This window comes from Triturus cristatus, chromosome 4_1 (assembly GCF_964204655.1).
Source record: "Triturus cristatus chromosome 4_1, aTriCri1.1, whole genome shotgun sequence".
NCBI classification, from domain to species: domain Eukaryota; kingdom Metazoa; phylum Chordata; class Amphibia; order Caudata; family Salamandridae; genus Triturus; species Triturus cristatus.
This window is the reverse complement of record NC_140585.1, coordinates 956,486,989-956,505,578: the sequence shown is the minus strand read 5'-3', so window position 1 is coordinate 956,505,578 and position 18,590 is coordinate 956,486,989.

Here is an 18,590-nt window from a genome sequence, read left to right as displayed (position 1 = left end):
ATTTATGATATGATTAGCATGTAAACCTCCCAAAGTGCAATTGTGAGATGCTCACAAACTTCCTGAAGTTTGGAAATCAGGCCTCAAGTTTTTAGAATACTGTAATTGTAATTGCATTTATATTGCTCTTACTACCACTGATGAGGCATCAAAGCGCTTTTTCGGCGAGTAGTGCGCTACTCCGGAATCCAAAAAGGATTAGTGATGTATTAGTATAGTGAAATATTAAATTAATTTGAGTGGTGGATATGTTAGTCTGTTATTTGGATGTAGAAGGATAGTGGAGGGACAGAAAAGGAAAGGGTTTGCATTTATATAGTACTGGCTACCACTGATGAGGTGTTGAAGTGCTTTTCGGCGAGTAGCATCCTACTCCAGGACCCAAAAAGTACTTGTGGTGAGTTAGTCTAGGGAAATATGAAATTAATTTGAGCGATGGACATGTTAGTCTGTTATTTGGCTTGAAAGGGATAGTTAGGGGATGGAAGAGGGAAGGGTTTGCATTTATATAGCGCTAGCTATCCCTGATGAGGTGTTCAATTGCTTTTCAGTGAGTAGCACGCTACTCTGGAACCCAAAACCCAAAAAGGATTTGTTGTGAATTAGGATAGGTAAAGATGAAGTTAATTTTATTTGAGCGGTGGACATGTTAGTCTGTTATTTGGATTGAAAAATGATAGTGTAGGGATAGAAGAGGGAAGGGTTTGCATTTATATAGTGCTTGCTACCCCTGATTGGGTTTTGGAACGCTTTTCATCGGGTAGCAGGCTACTCTGGAACCCATATAGGATTAGCAGGGAATAAGTATAGGAGAATATGAAATGAATTGTAGAGGTGGACATATTGGCATGCGGTTTGTATTGAAAAAGGATAGTGGAGGGATAGAGGAGGGAAGGGTCGAGAATTAATTTTTTAGTGGAGTTCATAGCAGTAGAAGGGAGTTTGGGATGAGTAATGGGGAGGTGGAGGGGAAGAGTCAAAGGGAAGGGTTTAGAAAGGTTTTTTGGGAGATCTGAATAGTAAATGAGGTATGAGATGATGCAAGGAAGGGTAGAGAAGAGAACAGTCTAGAAAGGGTTATTTTAGGGGTCATAGTAGTGGTATGGGGTTTGGGATGAGTGAGATGATAGAGGAAGATGATATATTGAGAGAGATATATGGTGAGAAAAAGGGTTCTGCATTGGAAAGAGTAGTAGAATGAGGTTTGAGATGAGTCAGAGAGTTGAGGTAGAGGATATACTGAGAGAGTAATGGGGTGAGAAATAGGGTAGTGCATTGGAAAGAATAGTAGAATGAGGTTTGAAATGAGTCAGAATGGAGGTAGAGATATATTGCGAGGGGCATAGGGTAATGCATTGGATATGCTAAATTAGAAGCAAAGTAATAAATATAAAGATACATAGGCACATGGAAAGGTATAAATGTATAAGGAAGGTAATATGTATATTAAAGTTGTATTTAATAAACTCAGACTTTCAAGTGTTGCTGTACTAGAGTGTGAAGTTTGTCAGAAGGACTGGAGAATCTGGATTATAGTATTGTTGGATTGTAGTTTCCAACGTGTCTGCTTTGGTCGTGTAATTTTTTGCCAGTTTGTCTGTGATATCTTGATTAATGGGATGAGCAGCTTCTAGGCAATTTGGTTTATGAAATTCAGTGAGAATTTTATAGAATTCTTTATGTGCACATTTAGCATTTTGAATTCTTGCTTAATAGTATCTTTTTTTAGCTTTTTCGATAGTTGACTTGTATAATGTGTTAAGTTTCTGTAGTCGAAGTTTGTCTTTATTGGTGTTTATTTTGAGCCAGGTACGTTGCAGCTTTCTAATTTGCTGTTTTATCTCTTTTAGCTCTCTATTTCTTCAAGGTGCCTGTTTTTTTCTGTTGTGTTTTCCTTAGTGGTATTAGAATATCAAATGCATGCTGTAGTCACTCATATAGTTTTTTAACAGAATTTATTTTGTCTAGATTTGTGCTGGTTGTTAGGTGTGTTTCGAAGTGTTCAAAACTGAGTTTGTCGCACGGTCGATAGGTGGATGCATGTAAGGTGGTTTTAGGTGTGTTGTTTTATGTTGGAAAGCAAGCAAATGGTGGCCTCACCATGTGACTGGAGTTATAGTTTGAAAGGTAACTAGTTCTGTATTTGCAAAAACGACACCTAAGATGTGTCCAGCAATGTGTGTGGGTTTGTGGACGATCTGATGTAGGTTCAGTGAGTCTAGGCCAGTGATGATTATTTTTGGATGGGGCATATTGGGTTTGTCAAACCAAATGTTTAGGTCACCCAGAATGCATAGGTTGGAGTGTTGTGTTATCATGGTTTGAAAGTGTGTCTAGAAGTGTGTCTGGGAATGTTGCATTGCTAGGTGGAGGTCTGTAAAGGAGCAGTAAGTTATAGTAGGAAGATGGTGTAGGGTTGCATCTGGTAAGAAGGGCCTCATAACCTTATATGGAGACGTCATCAGTTTTTATTTTTTTAACAACAAATTTTATTAGAGTTTTCGTAGAGAAACCGGGCAACCGCCCTACAATGGCCTGTGGGAGAATAAGGATCATCATCACGAAAATACCAGCATTTTTACCAATTTTCAACACCAGCCAAACATGCGTGTGATACAAATGACGTCGTCAGTTTTAGCGATATTTGATGTTTGCTTGAACACAACAACTACACCACCTCCTCTTTTGCCTATACGATTTTGGATGATAGTTTGATAGCCTAGAGGAACGGCTTCATGCAAGACTGGAGCCATATCATCTCCCAACCATGATTCAGTTATGAGGAGCATGTCAGGTTGTGTGTCAGTGAGAAGGTCATAGATGTGATGCTTGTTTTTTGCGAGTGATCGAATATTTATTAGTAGGCAGTTTAGAGAATGTGCTTTGGTGATAGTGTGATTTTGTTTTGTAGAAGAGTGAGCAGTATTTTGTGGGCTTGTAGCAGGTGTGTCCTGAGTGCTGATATTAGCTGTATGAGGATAGCAACAGTATAGCTGTTCTGTATTGTGTTCCTCGTCCAGCAGGCTAAGAAGGCATTTTGATGGGTCTGCGTGTGTAGGGGGTGGAGATAGTGGTTGATAGTGAGTTGGTGAGCTGTGTTGTTTTTGTAGTGAAGCCTTTGTGTGCAGTAGACATGGAGATGCGAAGTTGTGAAGATTGGTATGTTGCCTATTTTGTTTGCGTCTGTTTAGGTTGGAAGGTGTATGAGTTAGGGGTAGTGGTGTAGCATATGGGTCCTGTAGTAAGGTTCTAAATTGCCCAATGGATGAGAGGCACTTAGAAAAGAGTTGCTGTGTGCTGTATATTTCTTAGGTGTGCGGGAAGAGAGAACACTTTGCATAGAAGTTTGTTTATGGTGTGTATTATTTGTGTAGTCAGGAAGGTGGGAGTGGGTGTTTGTAGTTTGTGACAGAAAGTATTATGAGGTGTTGTTTGAGAGAGATTTTGTTGTGCTGGTGTGTGTTATATTTTATTTTTGAGGCGTAGTGAGAGGAGCTGCTGGTGTATTTGTTTTCTGAGAAGGATTTGTATGTAAAGTATTTTTGGTGAGTGGAAGTTGTAAGGTAAAAGGGGTGGTGATGTGTTTGTGAATAGAGTATGTGGTGTGTGTGAGAGGATGAACTAGAATTAAGAGTGTTTGTGTTAAGATGTGATTGCTGAAGGAGGTAATATGCGTGGTGCAGAGGAGTACAAGTGTTGTGTGGTTGTGTTATTGTGGTAGAAAAAAGAGGAGGGTATTGGTTAATGAAAAGATGGAAGGCAGAGAATAGGTTTGTTGGTGACTAAAAGGGTCTGTTCAGTGGCGTAGGTAGGCCTTAGGCCACCCATGGCGGCCCCTCGTTTGCAGTCCACGGCAACCTGATTGAAGAGCGGATGTGGTTGCTGCCGCCATCAAAACTCGTGCCGCCTGGGATGGTCCGCCCCCACCGCCCCCCTAGCTACGGAACTGGGTCTATTTGGAGTAAATAGAGCAGGGAGTGTGTGTCTGGATGGGATATAGTTAAATGTGGTGCGAATGTGGGTTGTGTTTATGATGAGTGGATTGGTTAGTGATATAGGATAGAGTGGTGTATTGTGTGTAAGTGATGGTGTAAATGTGTGGTAACTGAGGTAGAAGTGTGTATAGGTGTGGTTTCTGTGGTTTTGTAGTTGGTCTTGAGACATTGATCTTTGTGCAAGGTTAGTTTGTAGTAAATTAGTGGAGTACATTTGCTGTGTGTTAATCTGGTTGTGAATGTGGATATGGTAAGGTTGTCAGTGCTGGTGAGGGAGAAAATGGGCAGCATTTCTGGCCCTAGGCACAACATCTCTCAAACAAGCTCAAACAGGCTGCTGCCCTTGTCATCTCCGCCCTTCTAGACAGGTCAGGCTGATACTCCCTGAACCCTCACCTTAATTAGTCCTAGTGCTCATATGACCCCTTCGGCCAATAGCACAAAGCTCGTCAAAATTTATGCATGTGGACATCAAAGAACCAAACTGAATTTTTTGTTCTGTTGTCGGAATAGAGTGAAGCAAGTATTTACTGGCTGAGCGGTAGATTTCGCAGTGCTTCCTGATAATGAAAAATTCTGCAAGAACCAAATTAATGTTTGGTTTTAAAGCGCTTGTAGCCTTGCCTTGTCTTACCCATATAAAGTCTTCCAATCATACACATGATATAAAAACTATGGGCACAGCCACTTTTGCCTCTCGACTTTTGATATCTTCCTCTATAACAATGACGTTCCCATCACAAGTACTCTTAACATGCTCTATGACGAAGAAACCTCTCAAATTAAACAATCATTGGACAAGCCAATAGGTCCCATTTTGCCTATGACAGCTATTGGCTTTGGCAATGTTTAGTAGCCATGCTATGCAGTAGCGCAGAGGTTTTCCATTGTGGCTAAAACTAATTTAGAAAAGTGCAATAGCTAATACTTTTTTTAAGAGCATTAGCGCTGGATGTATCATAGTCCTTTTTGTATTAATATTTTGAAATATGCTGCTATACAGCAATAATTATTGTCAAGGACAGCAAACGCAATGACAGAGCCAATAGTCTCAAAGGCAAGAACTTTTGGCGTTATCAATGCTTGTTAGGTCTCAGCACAATACCCCTGTGATTCTGAGCAAATCCGTTAATCTTCCCATGCGTAAAAGAAAAATATTATATGAAATTTGTACTCATGTTCATGTATTAGTGAAAACAGATTCGGAAGCAGATAACATCTGTTGTCACAAAAAACATCCATTTCAAAGGAGAAAGGGGCTTCTTTGAAGTGCAGGTGGCAGAGTAAAGTAAAACATAGCTACAAATGTCATGATGTTCAATAAGGTGATAGGGAAGAAGAAAAAATAAGAGTGGTACCTCAATCACATCGCGATCAGCGGAAGGAGCGCAAACAAGCTGAAGCAATCAGTACTTGGTCCATGCTCCAGTTGAAAAAAGAGGAAGTGAAGCCAGCACACACAACCAAGTTAAAGGCAGCAAATAAGACTGACACTAAAGCCAACAAATGGTAAGCAATAGGCGGGCTGCAAGCCCTTAGTTGTTTACAATATCTGTCGCAAGCGAGAGCGCATGCACCATGCAGCCGCAATTAATAGGAGCAGGATTCTGTGCTCTCCCATTACACCAACCACTCCATCCACATCCAAAAGAGCGGTTAGCAAAAAGATCAAGGTGACACAAGAGAAGCTAAGCAGACGGGCTTAACAGCTACCGGAGAGAGAGTTACTCCACAGGGAATGCAACAAAAAAAGGTATGTTTGTGAAACAAAAAGTAGAGATTCAAAACTCAATTTAATACCAAAAAATGCAATGACTAAGAATGATCCAAACTAATTAAAAATACAAACTCATATGACAAATTGCTCAGAAATGGAATTTTTACATGAACAGTTCCAAAAATAAAAGTTACAAGCATAAACACAATTAGCACGTAAAGTACTTTCACCAGCAGTCTCGCACACACATGCGTGAGGGCTGCACATATGAGACTGCCATCTTGAGTAGCCTAGTATCAACGCAAAAGTAACCTGTCACAGAAGGGACTCTTATTTATTTATTTATTTATTTTATGCAATTTTTAAAGCGCGCAAATACCCGTGCGGGTGTCTCGGCGCTATCGTTACAGAACACACTTCTTGCGATGAGGGGGAATTAGGCAGAGAACAGCCATGTTTTAAGGCTCTTTCTGAACTTGAGCAGCGTAGGGGCCGTTTTAATGTGGAATGGTAGTGTATTCCACAGCTTGGCAGTAGCGATAGTAAAACATTTATCTCCCCAGCTGGCCTTTCTTGTCCGTGGGACTTTCAACAAGTAGGCTGAGGACGATCGTAAGGTCCTAGGTTGTTCCACTGGGCAGAGGGCTTTTTTTAGGAACTGTGGTCCGGAGGCGTTCAGAGTTTTGTAGGCTATACACAGAGCCTTAAATTTGATTCGGCTCCTAATAGGGAGCCAATGTAGCTCTTTGATGTAAGGAGACGTGGAGGTGAATTTGGGAATGTGTAGTAGGGTTCTGGCCGCGGCGTTTTGCACCGTCTGGAGTTTATTGAGTACCCTTTCCTGAGCGTTCAGAAGAAGGGAGTTACAATAATCGGTTCTTGAGAACACTAAGGTGCTGATAAGTGTTTTGCCCGCGGACTGTGGTAAGTAAGGAAGTAGTTTTTTTAGTTTTTTTAGGGTGTAGAAGGCAGATGATACCACAGCGTTGGCGTGATGGAGGAAAGTCAACTTATTGTCAAAAGTGACTCCCAAATTGCGGACCTTGACTACCGGTTGGGGGGGGGGACCCAACTGAGATGGCCACCACTGTGGGGACCATGCCGGCTGCAAGTTCCCGAATGTCATCACCTCCGTTTTGTCATAGTTTAGTTTGAGGCAATTTGATGACATCCAGGAGCTTATCGCCTTCATTCCCTCTTGGAAATTGGCTGCGACAGATGTTCCGTTATTGTGCACCGATAATACTAATCTTCAGGGATTGGTACTGACTTGGCTTAGGCCTTATAGTGTGAGTGGGCATTCATAGTGTAGGTCTGTACTGCTTACGAAGGTCTGTGGTGCTTACACAGTATTATAATTTGTAGGGGAAATCTGCACGAAAGTACAGTTTTTCTCCACTTAGGCCTATAGAGTCCAACGAGTTATCAATCTGGTTAAACATGCACCCCCAGTATAGATTTACAGCCCCAGAGTGTTGTGCTAGAGGGTCGGGACAAGAGTGGAGTGTTGATGTGGCATTGTAGGATTGTCCAGGGGTGCCTGGCTTCTAGAGTTGTTGACAGTCCAATTCAAGTCACTGAGAGCTCCAGATTCCAGAGCGCAAGATACACTACAAACATGAGCAGGGAAAAACGTATTAAGAATAAATACAGTGTGAATGGTAAATACATATCACACTGATATTCTCTCAACTGGTTGCCTAATTTTCAAAACCTATTTTTATATTTAGAAGTTTTTTTTTCTTTTTATCTATTTTCACAATGATAATTTTGTACCAGCCACATCAGTAAATGTTGAAACATTCTCACATATAGAGGAAATCATGGCCTCATCAGTAAACAATGACACCCAAAAATTTCAGGAAATTCGGGGACTCCCCATTATTCCCAATGGCGATTTTAATGAAAACATGGGGAGTTGTAATTTTGACCTCCATCCCTCTGATGATATTTTGTGGTTATGGAATGCACTATGTCTTTGCTCTGATCATATTGACAGGGCGAGTTTGTACCTTATTTGGTTCTCATATGGAACCTCTTTATTGTCATTGTGAATTTTATTTTGTTTTACATGGTTTCCCTGAACCAGCGTTCACTGTCAGAGGCTGTTTAAGTATCATTGATTATTTTAGTTTCCATTGACTTGATATACTGCATAATTGATCATTCTGTTTTCTCGTGTTTCTGTAATGATCACAGTACGATAGCTTTAGCCCTAAATTGCCCTGTTCTGTAACATAGATGAATACTGTCATTCTACACAATGAGGAGGTAAGGGTTGACAGTCTACGGCTACAGTGGGAAATGATTGAGCTTGATATGATGCTGAAATGTTTGGTGATTGCTGGGCATCACAATATTTTCATGTCTTGAAGATTCTAGTAGCACTGACGTTACAGTGAGTGAATTTTATAATATATATTCTACAGTGTGCGCTATTCGTAGTGTTCCATGGACCAAGTTGCCACTGTTAAATGCAATAAATGGCTTGATAGCTCTTGTTAGTTGGATAACTGTACTTTTCATTGAACTCTGAAGCTCTCTCCATGCATTAAAGATTGTCATTCTCTGTAGAGCTGCCTACAAAGAGTCTGTTAGAAGTCATAAGATTGAAGTCAGGAACAAACCTTAGGTACCTCTAGAAATAACTATTCCCAGAAAAGATTCAAGTGCTTCCTGGAATATTGTCAATAGTTTGTTCTTTCAGAAAGATCAAAGTGCACTAGTGGACACAATCAATGAATCATAGCATTTGTAAAGCACACTCCTTACCCATGAGGGTCTCAAGGTGCTGGGATGGGGGGGGGGGGGGGGGGGGGGAATGAATGTTGCTACTGCTCAAAAAGCCAGGTCTTGAGAAGTCTTCTGAAGGTCAGCAGGTCTTGGGTCTGCCGTAGATGGATGGGGAGGGTGTTCCAGGTCTTGGCGGCCAGGTGGGAGAACGAACTACTGCCAGAGGTCGCTCTTTGGATGCGGGGGACTGTGGCGAGGGCGAGGTCAGTGGAGCGAAGCTGGTGGGTGGGGGTGTAGAAGCTGAGTCGTCTGTTGAGGTACGCTGGTCCAGTGTTGTGGAGTGCCTTGTGTGCGTGGGTGAGGAGCTTGAAGATTATCCTCTTGCTGACGGGGAGCCAGTGCAGGTCTCTTAGGTGGGGTGTGATGTGGCTGCGGCAAGGGGTGTCGAGGATCAGGCGTGCAGAGGTGTTCTGAATGCGCTGAAGTCGTTTCAGGAGTTTGGCAGGGGCTCCTGCGTAGAGGGCATTTCCTTAGTCCAACCTGCTGCTGACGAGGGCCTGGGTGACCGTTCTTCTTGTTTTGGTGGGTATCCACTTGTAGATCGTGCGGAGCATGCAGAGGGTGTTGAAGCAGGAGGAGGAGACAGCGTTGACCTGCTTTGTCATGGAGAGGGTGGAGTCGAGTATGACCCATAGGTTGAGTACGTGGTCTGTGGGTGTTGGAGCTGTTCCTAGTGCGGTCGGCCACCAGGAGTTGTCCCAGGCTGAGGGGGTGGATCTGAGGATGAGGACCTCTGTCTTGTCTGAGTTCAGCTTCAGTCGGCTGTTCTTCATCCAATCGGTGATGGCCTTCATTCCTTCGTGGAGGTTGGTTTCGGCAGTGTGGGAGTCCTTGGTGAGGGAGAGGATCAGCTGGGTGTCATTGGCGTAGGAGATGATGTTGAGGTTGTGCAGACGGGCGACGTGGGCGAGCGGTGCCATGTAGATGTTAAATAGTGTTGGGCTGAGGAATGAGCCCTGGGGTACGCCGCAGATGATCTCGGTGGCTTCAGAGCGGAAGGGGGGAGGCAGACGCTCTGTGTTCTGCCGGAGAGGAAGGAGGTGGTCCAGTCCAGGGCCTTTTCTTGGATCCCGGCGTTGTGGAGGTGTGTGCGTAGTGTGCGGTGGCAGACCGTGTCGAAGGCGGCTGACAGGTCCAGGAGGATGAGGGCCGCGGTTTCTCCGTTGTCTAGCAGGGCCCTGATGTCATCGGTGGTGGTGATGAGGGCTGTTTCGGTGCTGTGGTTGCTGCGGAACCTAGACTGAGACGGGTCCAGAATGCTGTTCTCCTCGAGGTAGCGGGTCAGTTGTTTGTTGACGGTCTTCTCGATGACTTTCACTGGGAACAGGAGCAGGGAGATGGGCCAGAAGTTCTTGAGGTCCTTGGGGTCCGCCTTGGGTTTCTTGAGTAAGGCGTTGATCTCGGCGTGCTTCCAGCTCTCCGGGAAGGTTGCTGATGGGGTACGATGGTAGGGTTGGCTTTGTTGACGATGTGTTGTGGGCATAGGTCTGACGGGGATCCGGAGTGGATGGTGTTCATGATTTTGATGGTGTTGTCGTCGTTTATGTTGGTCCAGGAGAGCAGGCGGCCGGTGCGGATGGTGGTCGTGGGGAAGGGAGTGTCCGTGGTTGTTGGGGTGGTCGTGGCGTTGAAGCTGTCGTGGATGTCAGCGATCTTGTGATGGAAGAAGGTGGCAAGTGAGTCGCACAGGTCTTGCGAAGATGGGATGTCGTTGGTGTTGGAGCTGGTGTTGGAGAGTTCCTTCACGATGTTGAAGAGCTCTTTGCTGTTGTGTGCGTTATTGTCTAGGCGGTCTTTGAAGGAGGCCCTTTTGGTGGATCTCATGAAGAGATGGTGTCTGCGGGTGGCGTTCTTGTGGGCTGCGTAGCTGTCCAGTGTTCGTTCACGGTGCCAGTTTTTCTATAGCTTTCGGCAGGTTTGCTTGGAGGCCTGGAGGTCTTCAGTGAACCAGCTGGCATTCTTGCTGGTGTGGTTGTTGGGGTGTTTCTTGAATGGGGCGAGGGTGTTGGTGCAGTCGTCGATCCACTGTCTGAAGTTGCAGGCGCCGATGGGGGCGGCAGGTGGGCTCCAGGCGAGGGTGGTGGTGAGCTGGTCTTCAGTGACTTTGCTCCAGCAGCGGCGAGGGATCTGTTGGGTACGGTGGTGCGTGGTGGGTTTCCGGAAGGTGAAGTGGATGCAGCAATGGTCGGTCCAGTGGAGTTCGGTGGTGTGGTTGAAGGAGACGTGGGGGCTTGCGGAGAAGATGGGGTCAAGCGTTTGGCCGGCAGAGTGGGTGGGTGTTGTGACGAGTTGTCTGAGTCCGAGGTTGGGGAGGTTGTCAATCAGAGTGGTGGAGTTGGTGTTGTTGTTGTTCCCGAGGTGGAAGTTCAGGTCCCCGAGGAGGATGTAGTACGTGGAGGCGAGGGCATGTGTGCTGACGAAGTCGGAGATGGAGTCGCTGAACTGTGGTCGGGGTCCAGAGGGTTCCTCTGAGGGTGGTGTTGGGGTCGGTGTGGATCTGGAAGTGCAGGTGTTCGGTGGTGCTGAGGGTGTCGTCGGTGTTGGTCGAGACTCTGAGAGTGTTCCTGTGGACGATGGCGATTCCTCCTCCTACTCGGTTGGTGCAGTCCCTGCGGGTGATCTTGTAGCCTTCCGGGATGGCTATGGCGATGTCGGGTGCCGAGAAGGGTTTCGGCCAGGTCTCCGTCAGGAAGGCGACGTCTGGGGAGGTTGAGTCTAGTGGGTCCCAGAGTTCAACGGCATGTTTGCGTACGGAGCGGGTGTTGAGGAGAATGCACCTGAGGTAGTTGGGTTCTTTGCCGGTGGGCGGGTTGGCGGGTCGGGTGCTGGTGAAGCTGCAGTTCCGGCAGGAGAAGGGTCCTTGGGTGCGCTTCGGGGCAGCCCAGAAGCAGGTGTGTGATCGTCCGGTGTTGAGTGCGTGGAGGGTGCTGGCATCGTAGCGGAGACGGGTGTTGTGGCGTTCACGGGGCCAGGGGTTCTGGCGCTGGGCACGGTCCAGGCGCGGACGGGCGCAGACGGGCTTGCCTTAGGCACGCCTTCGGCGCGCCAGCGGCATGTCTGCGGAACGGCTGCCATAAGAAGGGGAGGTGGGAGGGAGGAGGCAGCTGGCGGTGGGTGGGGCCGCAGGGGATGCAGTGGTGGGAAATCGGGGCAGGGACGGCGAAGGAAACAGAAGGCAAAGGGGCACATGGCACAGAATAGAAAAACGGGGAACAAGGAGGAAGAAGCGCTAAGGAGATAAGGCAATACAATTATAATTACGGAGGAAACGGGCAAAGGGGCACAGGGCACAGAATAAAAGGAGGGGGGAAGAAACAGTAAACAAATAATGCAGAACAGATACAATTACGGAGGGAACAGGGGCAGAGGGGCACGGGGCACAGAATAAAGAAGCAGGGAAGGGGAACAGCCATTACAACGCGGTTATTACCACGCTGTGCAGTTACATCGCATGCGTTATAACGCATGCGATGTTACAACGCTATGCCATTAGAACGCAAGTCTGTACATCGACTTGCGCTAGATGGCGTGCTAACATTACAAATAGTGTAGTTTACTATCCCAACACCTTCCCTACTGTTAAGTGGACTGGAGTTGGAATAGTAAATTACACTTTTTTAATGTCAGCACGCCATCTAGCGCAAGTCGATGTAAAGACTTGCGTTCTAATGGCATAGCGTTGTAACATCGCATGCGTTGTAACGCATGCGATGTAACTGCACGCGTGGTAAAAACCCGCGTTGTAATATCATACATCCGCAGGGAACAATGGGGAAGAAACGCTAACAAATAGGGCAATTTACAATACAAGAACAGATAGGAAGCAAGACATTTACAGCAAGACAAATACAGCAAGACAAAAACCTACCTACGGCCTAACACTGGCCACCAGGGATGAGGCGTAGGTGGCAGTCTGCGGGTGGAGGAGGGCCTCGAATTCTCCTCTGCAGCGGCAGCTGGGGCTAAGGGCAGGACACACAGGCGGTGCTGTGCAGCATGGGGAGCGACCTGCCTAAGAAGGGTCAAGGGTCGCTATCACCATGCAGCGGCTGCCATAAGAAGGGGAGATGGGAGGGAGGAGGCAGCTGGGAGGGGGGAGCGGACAAATGGGCGAGCGGGGGGTGGGGCTGCAGGGGACGCACTGGCGTGAAAACGAGGCAGGGACGGCGAAGGAAACAGAAGGCAAAGGGGCACAGAATAGAAAAACGGGGAACAAGGAGGAAGAAGCGCTAAGCAGATAAGGCAATACAATTATAATTACGGAGGAAACAGGGGCACGGGCACAGAATAAAAAGCGGGGGGAAGAAACAGCAAACAAATAATGCAGAACAGATACAATTACGGAGGGAACAGGGGCAGAGGGGCACGGGGCACAGAATAAAGAAGCGGGGAACAAGGGGGAAGAAACGCTAACAAATAAGGCAGTTTACAATACAAGAACAGATAGGAAGCAAGACAATTACAGCAAGACAAATACAGCAAGACAAAAACCTACCTACGGCCTACCACTGGCCACCAGGGATGAGGTGCAGGTGGCAGCCTGCGGGTGGAGGAGGGCCTTAAATTCTCCTCAGCAGCGGCAGCTGGGGCTAAGGGCAGGACACACATGCGGTGCTGTGTGGCGTGGGGTGCGACCTGCCTAAGAAGGGTCAAGGGACATACACATTTCTGGGTGCAAACAGATGGGTTTTCCATTTGAGGCGCATAAATAGTCTAGCCGTCTCTGTCTACAACATCGATTTGCCCACTTTATCCACCAGCAATTTGAATTTGAGTCTGTAGGAGGTAGCTGAGCCCTTCAGCTCATGCCCCAGCTCTAACAATAACCAGGGAGTTGAATGCCGCTGATAACGCTCTCATATCAACCTCCTGGTTGTGCTGATTTAGAAGATGAGGTGTAAGGGGCACCCACATTGATGCTGCCCTATATCTTTGATTGATTCTTTTGTCTAGGTAGCTGGTAATTATATCATGAGGAGAATCCAAATTGGCCTCAAGAGAAGTTATTCTTGCAAATACCCAGTATATGTTAAGAGCCGTTCTGGGAACCGTTGAGCATTATCTCAATTTGTATTTACTTCTCAGCAAATATACTGTTGTACATGATGGGTCTTTACACCTCCCCTTCATGACCCTAAGCTTAGCCTCTGACTACATAAGTAGGTTCAAATTATGGGCCATTCTAACTATCATGGGCATATGTAGCGAACTCATAAATATTCTTCATCGCATGCACTTAGAGCTTGCAGCCAAAGTCAGAGTTGGGTCTGGAGAGGAATGATCTTACAGTTTTGACTTATCTAGGGGGTTTAGCATGGTTGCATCCTGGCAATGCTTTTTATTTAGATACCTTGGACCGAAATATTGGAATAAACTTCCCTCTTCTTTGAGAGAATGCCCAAATCACTTAGATTTCAGGAAATCACTTAAAACTATTTTGTTTTGCTTTTAATAAAAAATAAATAGAATCAACCTCATAGCCTTCGTTATACAATTGATACGCCTCCACAAAAGCGCAGAGATACTCCTTGGAGTCGATTTTGGCGCTATATAAACCCCCTAAATAAAAATAAAATAAATTGATTTGGTAGTAACAACAGAGAGACATACAAATAGTTGCCTTGTAATGTGATTATTCAGCGAAAGTGAACTCGAGAAGATGGCAATTTCCTCTGAAACCGGATGGTGGGAGGGAAGGTTCAGGAAGATCTGTGGTAGGGGGACCGTAAGGAAGAAGGTAGGCTGACAGGATGAGGCGACTGACTCAGGGGACTACGTAGAAACCTCTCTGGTGTGGCAGGACAATGCAGACTGAGGAGCAGGAAATGTGGTGCAGCGTATGCACGATGAGCAGAGGGGGAATGTTTTCCACTTAGGATTCTGTCATTAAGCTAGAGTGGGGAGCAATCGGATGATCAAAGAACGCAGCTAGGAGTTGCGATGGGCAAAGGTGAGGAGTGGTTGTGTATCGCGGGGGCAAGCGCAGCGCATTGCTTGCTCAGTAAGGAAGGTTCTGTCATGGTGGGGTCATGTTAACAACCTCTGACTCTAAGGATTATTTTGGTGTGTATATTATACTAATGTATCTCTGCATCTCTGCTTTCAATAAAAAGAGTTAAAAAAAAAAAAACAACCTCTGACTCCTGGAATCTGATAAGAAGGACGTCGTTCCATTGCAACGGGGCACTTGGGATGTCTCTCCTAAGCTGGTTGAGCAATACCTCTTGAGAACCTGTGCAGGCTCGCCATCCGAAGCCTTCCCTCCCTACAGTTCTCCATATGGCTGCCAGTGATATAGCTGCCCCACTCTGTGAGTTAATAAATAATGTGATCCTCTCCGGATCATATCCACAGAGTTGGAAGCAGGCCATTATCAGGCCCCTGCTGAAAAAAAAGAATCTTGACACCACGGACTGTAAAAACTACCACACGATTTCGCTGCTTCCCATACCTGAAAAGGTTCTGGAAATGCATCTCAATATTCAGCTGATGGAGACTGCTGAACAACAACACTGGTTCAATGACTCCCAGTTTGGCTTTAGAAAACACCATGGGACAGAAACAGCATTAATCTCAGCCACGGACAACATTAGACGCCGAGTGGTTGAAGGACAGGGACTGCTGCTCATACTTATGGATCTGTGTGCAGCGTTCGATACCATCTATCCCACTCTGCTGCTTAGACAGACTCCAAGGGCTGGGCATCTCACATCAAGCCTTAGCCCTCCTGTCCTCTTTCCTAGGGGAACGATCTCAAAAGGTGAAGCTTCAGTGCTTCTACTCTGAAGCTTTCTCCCTGCTCTGCAGAGTTCCACAGGGCTCCTCTTTATGCCCCACACTTTTTAATTTTTATGTGGCACCCCTAGCAAACATCATTCACTCCTGTGGAATGGAGGTAGTGTCATATGCTGACGACACACAGATTATGGTATCAATTCCTAAGAACACAGGCTCGTTAGCTGAGAATGTTCAATGCTGTATGACTAAGGTGGCAGAATGGATGTCTGATAATTCCTTAAAACTAAATGGGGATAAGAAGGAGGTGATGGTCTTTGGCCCAGGGGCAAAAAGCTGGAATGTTGGCCTCCTTCTCTAGGAATGTGTCCTACTCCAGGAAAGAAGGCTAAGAACCTTGGAGTTCTGATGGACCCAGACCTCAATTTTAACGCCCAAACAAACCGCACTGTCTCCACCTGCACCTGGATCCTAAGGATGTTGAAGAAAATATTCCCTCTCATTCTGCACCCCACACGCTTGCTCTCGCCCGGGTAATGTCCAGACTGGATTACTACAATTCACTCTATCTAGACTCGAACAAGAATATTCAGTATAAACTCCAACTGGGGAAGAATGCCCTTGCGAGACTGGTTCTGGACATCCCCAGAAGACACTCAGCCGTCAAGGGTCTGGAAACCCTACAATGGCTTACAATTAACAAGCGCATCAGCTTCAAATCTCTTTGTATGGTCCATAAGGCTCTCTTTCTCCCTTACCCAATGAGACTAAAATCCATGTTTAGTTGGTACTCCCTTGGCAGATCCCTTCGCTCAACTTCCAACCTACATCTCTACATCCCCAGAACAACTAGGAAGAGGTGGGGTGAAGGGCATTCTCGACTGCCGCCAGTAAGCTCTGGAATACCCTTACAAAAAACATGAAGGCCATCTCCCAGCACCTGCCCTTTAGAAAGGCTCTAAAGAACTGGCTATTTTGCATGTAGCCATCTCCTGTATAATTTTCTCTCAGAGACTCTCTTTCTGGATGGTAGTCTACAGCACCTTGATGCCCTCAGGTAACTGCTGCGCTTTACAAATTCAAAAATCAAAATCAATCAATCAATCACATCGAAAGAGGAAGTAATAAGGAGCAATACACTGGAGAGGTGTGGTTCAGTGGGCAGAGTGGCTAAATCCGGAACGTGGGGGCCCCCGGTTCGATCCCCGGCGCCGGCAGCAGCTCAGCTCAGCATCATGTGACTCTGGGCAATAGCTCACTTAATCTTCCCGATGGCACCCTGTGCCTTGAAACCCTTGAGCGATGATATGTTCATGCTTTATAAATACAAATTATTTTTTATTATAATACAGATATTTCTCCTTGTTACATCCACTTGGGAAGGTGTACCGTTTTGTAGGAAATCCAGGTTTACTCACAGTTGTAAATCTGGGATTTCATCAAAGTCCATGGGAGGATCCATCAGAACGCTCATGATCCACCCATGGCACGCCTTCTCCACACAAGGTAACGCAAGGCAGCGACATGCACTGCCTTGCGTTGCTCTAGATTTACTAAGCCACACAGAGCCACACAAAGTGGCTTAGTAAATCCCATTTGCTTGTGTTGCCATGCGTAAACTTCCTTGACGCAAGGCCAACGAAGCCCTTAGTAAATCTGTCACTAAGGTGGTAGTAGTAGTAAGACTCCTTGTGTGATGAAAGTCTCAGTACATGGACCAGTAGGATGCTTTTTTCATGGTGCAATGGAGAGTAGATACAGTTTCCCTACCCAGTGGGGGTGTATTGACAGCATCCCTGTGGATAGATGGTGGCGATCCAGAACTGAAGTAAGGGAGAATGGAGAAAAGACTACCCAACACAATTCTGTGAGATCCTTTTTAGCAAAAGCTGCTGATTAGCTCTTCCTGAGCAGTGGCGGCTCTTCCATTGGGCCATGGGGGCATCACCGCACTGCTTTCTCACAGTGCGAGAACCAGAAACATAAAATGGTAAAACTACTATTTTGTGTTTCTGCTTCTCGCACCGCGAGAAAGCAGAAGTGGCTGGTTGGGGCAGGCGGATGGGTGGTCCTGCTTGAGGGCAGGGGGGAGTGGCTTGCCAACTGTTGTGGGCCCTGACTGCTTTGGTCAGCCTGGGGCCGACCAAAGCAGTCATGGGCACTCTCCCTTTTAGAAAGCGGCCTCCCATTAGGCGCCCGGCTGCGGCGCTGTGCGCCTGCACCGCACCAATCACAACGCTGTCATTGCAGCATTGTGATTGGCTTAGGGAAAGGGAGGGAGGCTGCCTAAAACGCGCCCGGAGCAGCAGGAGCTGAGGCGGCGGCACGTGATGCAGCATGGAAGGTAAGTTTTTGTATTATACCGCCCGCTCTCCTCATCCCCCTCCCCCTCCCCCCCACCCGTCTTGCCGCCCGCCACTGGCCTGTTGTGATCAATTTACATGTTCCCTATTGCACTGTTGTGTTGCGCCTGTGATGCAACAGGCGCACAATGTGGAGGTCATGTGACCTCTAGTTAATAAAGGTGGTCGCGCACGTACGTAAGCCAGCAGGGCTACGACGGCGAGACCAGTGCGTAACATAACCTGGCTCCCGAGTCGTTATTGGGCTACCGCGTTTCACACCCGCGACCGGTATTAGCCTGTTGCAGAGCGCGTGCCGCCTTAGGCAACACAACAACTGGCGACGAGGGTGGGCGTACCCTCGTGGATCGTCGAACACTGGTGTGGCGGCTGCGAGCTCTGCCATCGGCTTGCGGCGCTCGTGCCCCGGCGCGTGTGTGCTGCCGCCCCGAGAGCGGCGTGGTCTCCGGTGCGTCTCTTCTTCGGTGCGAAGCAGGAGGAGTGCGGGAATGTCGGCGCGACCCCCCAGAGGTGAGGAGAAGTGGCGCTGCCCCTCCCCCGTTCAGCGCGCTGCTGCATGTAGGGCCCTGGCCTCCTGGCCACGTGGTCTAGGCCCGATACAGTGCAGCCCAGCCTGCACAAAGAGACCCCCACAGCGATCAGGCATCCTTCACTGGGCAGAAACACTGAAGGGAGACGCAGGAGACTCACCACATGGCCAACTGCAGTGAAGTTACCAAGCATATGGGGGTGTGAATCTCTACTAAGAGCCCAAGCCCCTGCCCCTCCAATAAGAGGAGTGTAACCAGCTGCAGCCCAGTAGAGTGCTGGGAGTCTGAGAAAGAAGACAAAGTAAAACATCAAACATTGGCAAAAGCAAGCCAGCAAGCACCAGCTCAATAAGCACTGGCAAAAGCAAGTCACTAGCATAATCACACGCCCAGGGAAAAAATCACATCCAGGAGAGGCTGTAAATCTGTGTGGGAGGCCTGGGCAATGACGTAGTCA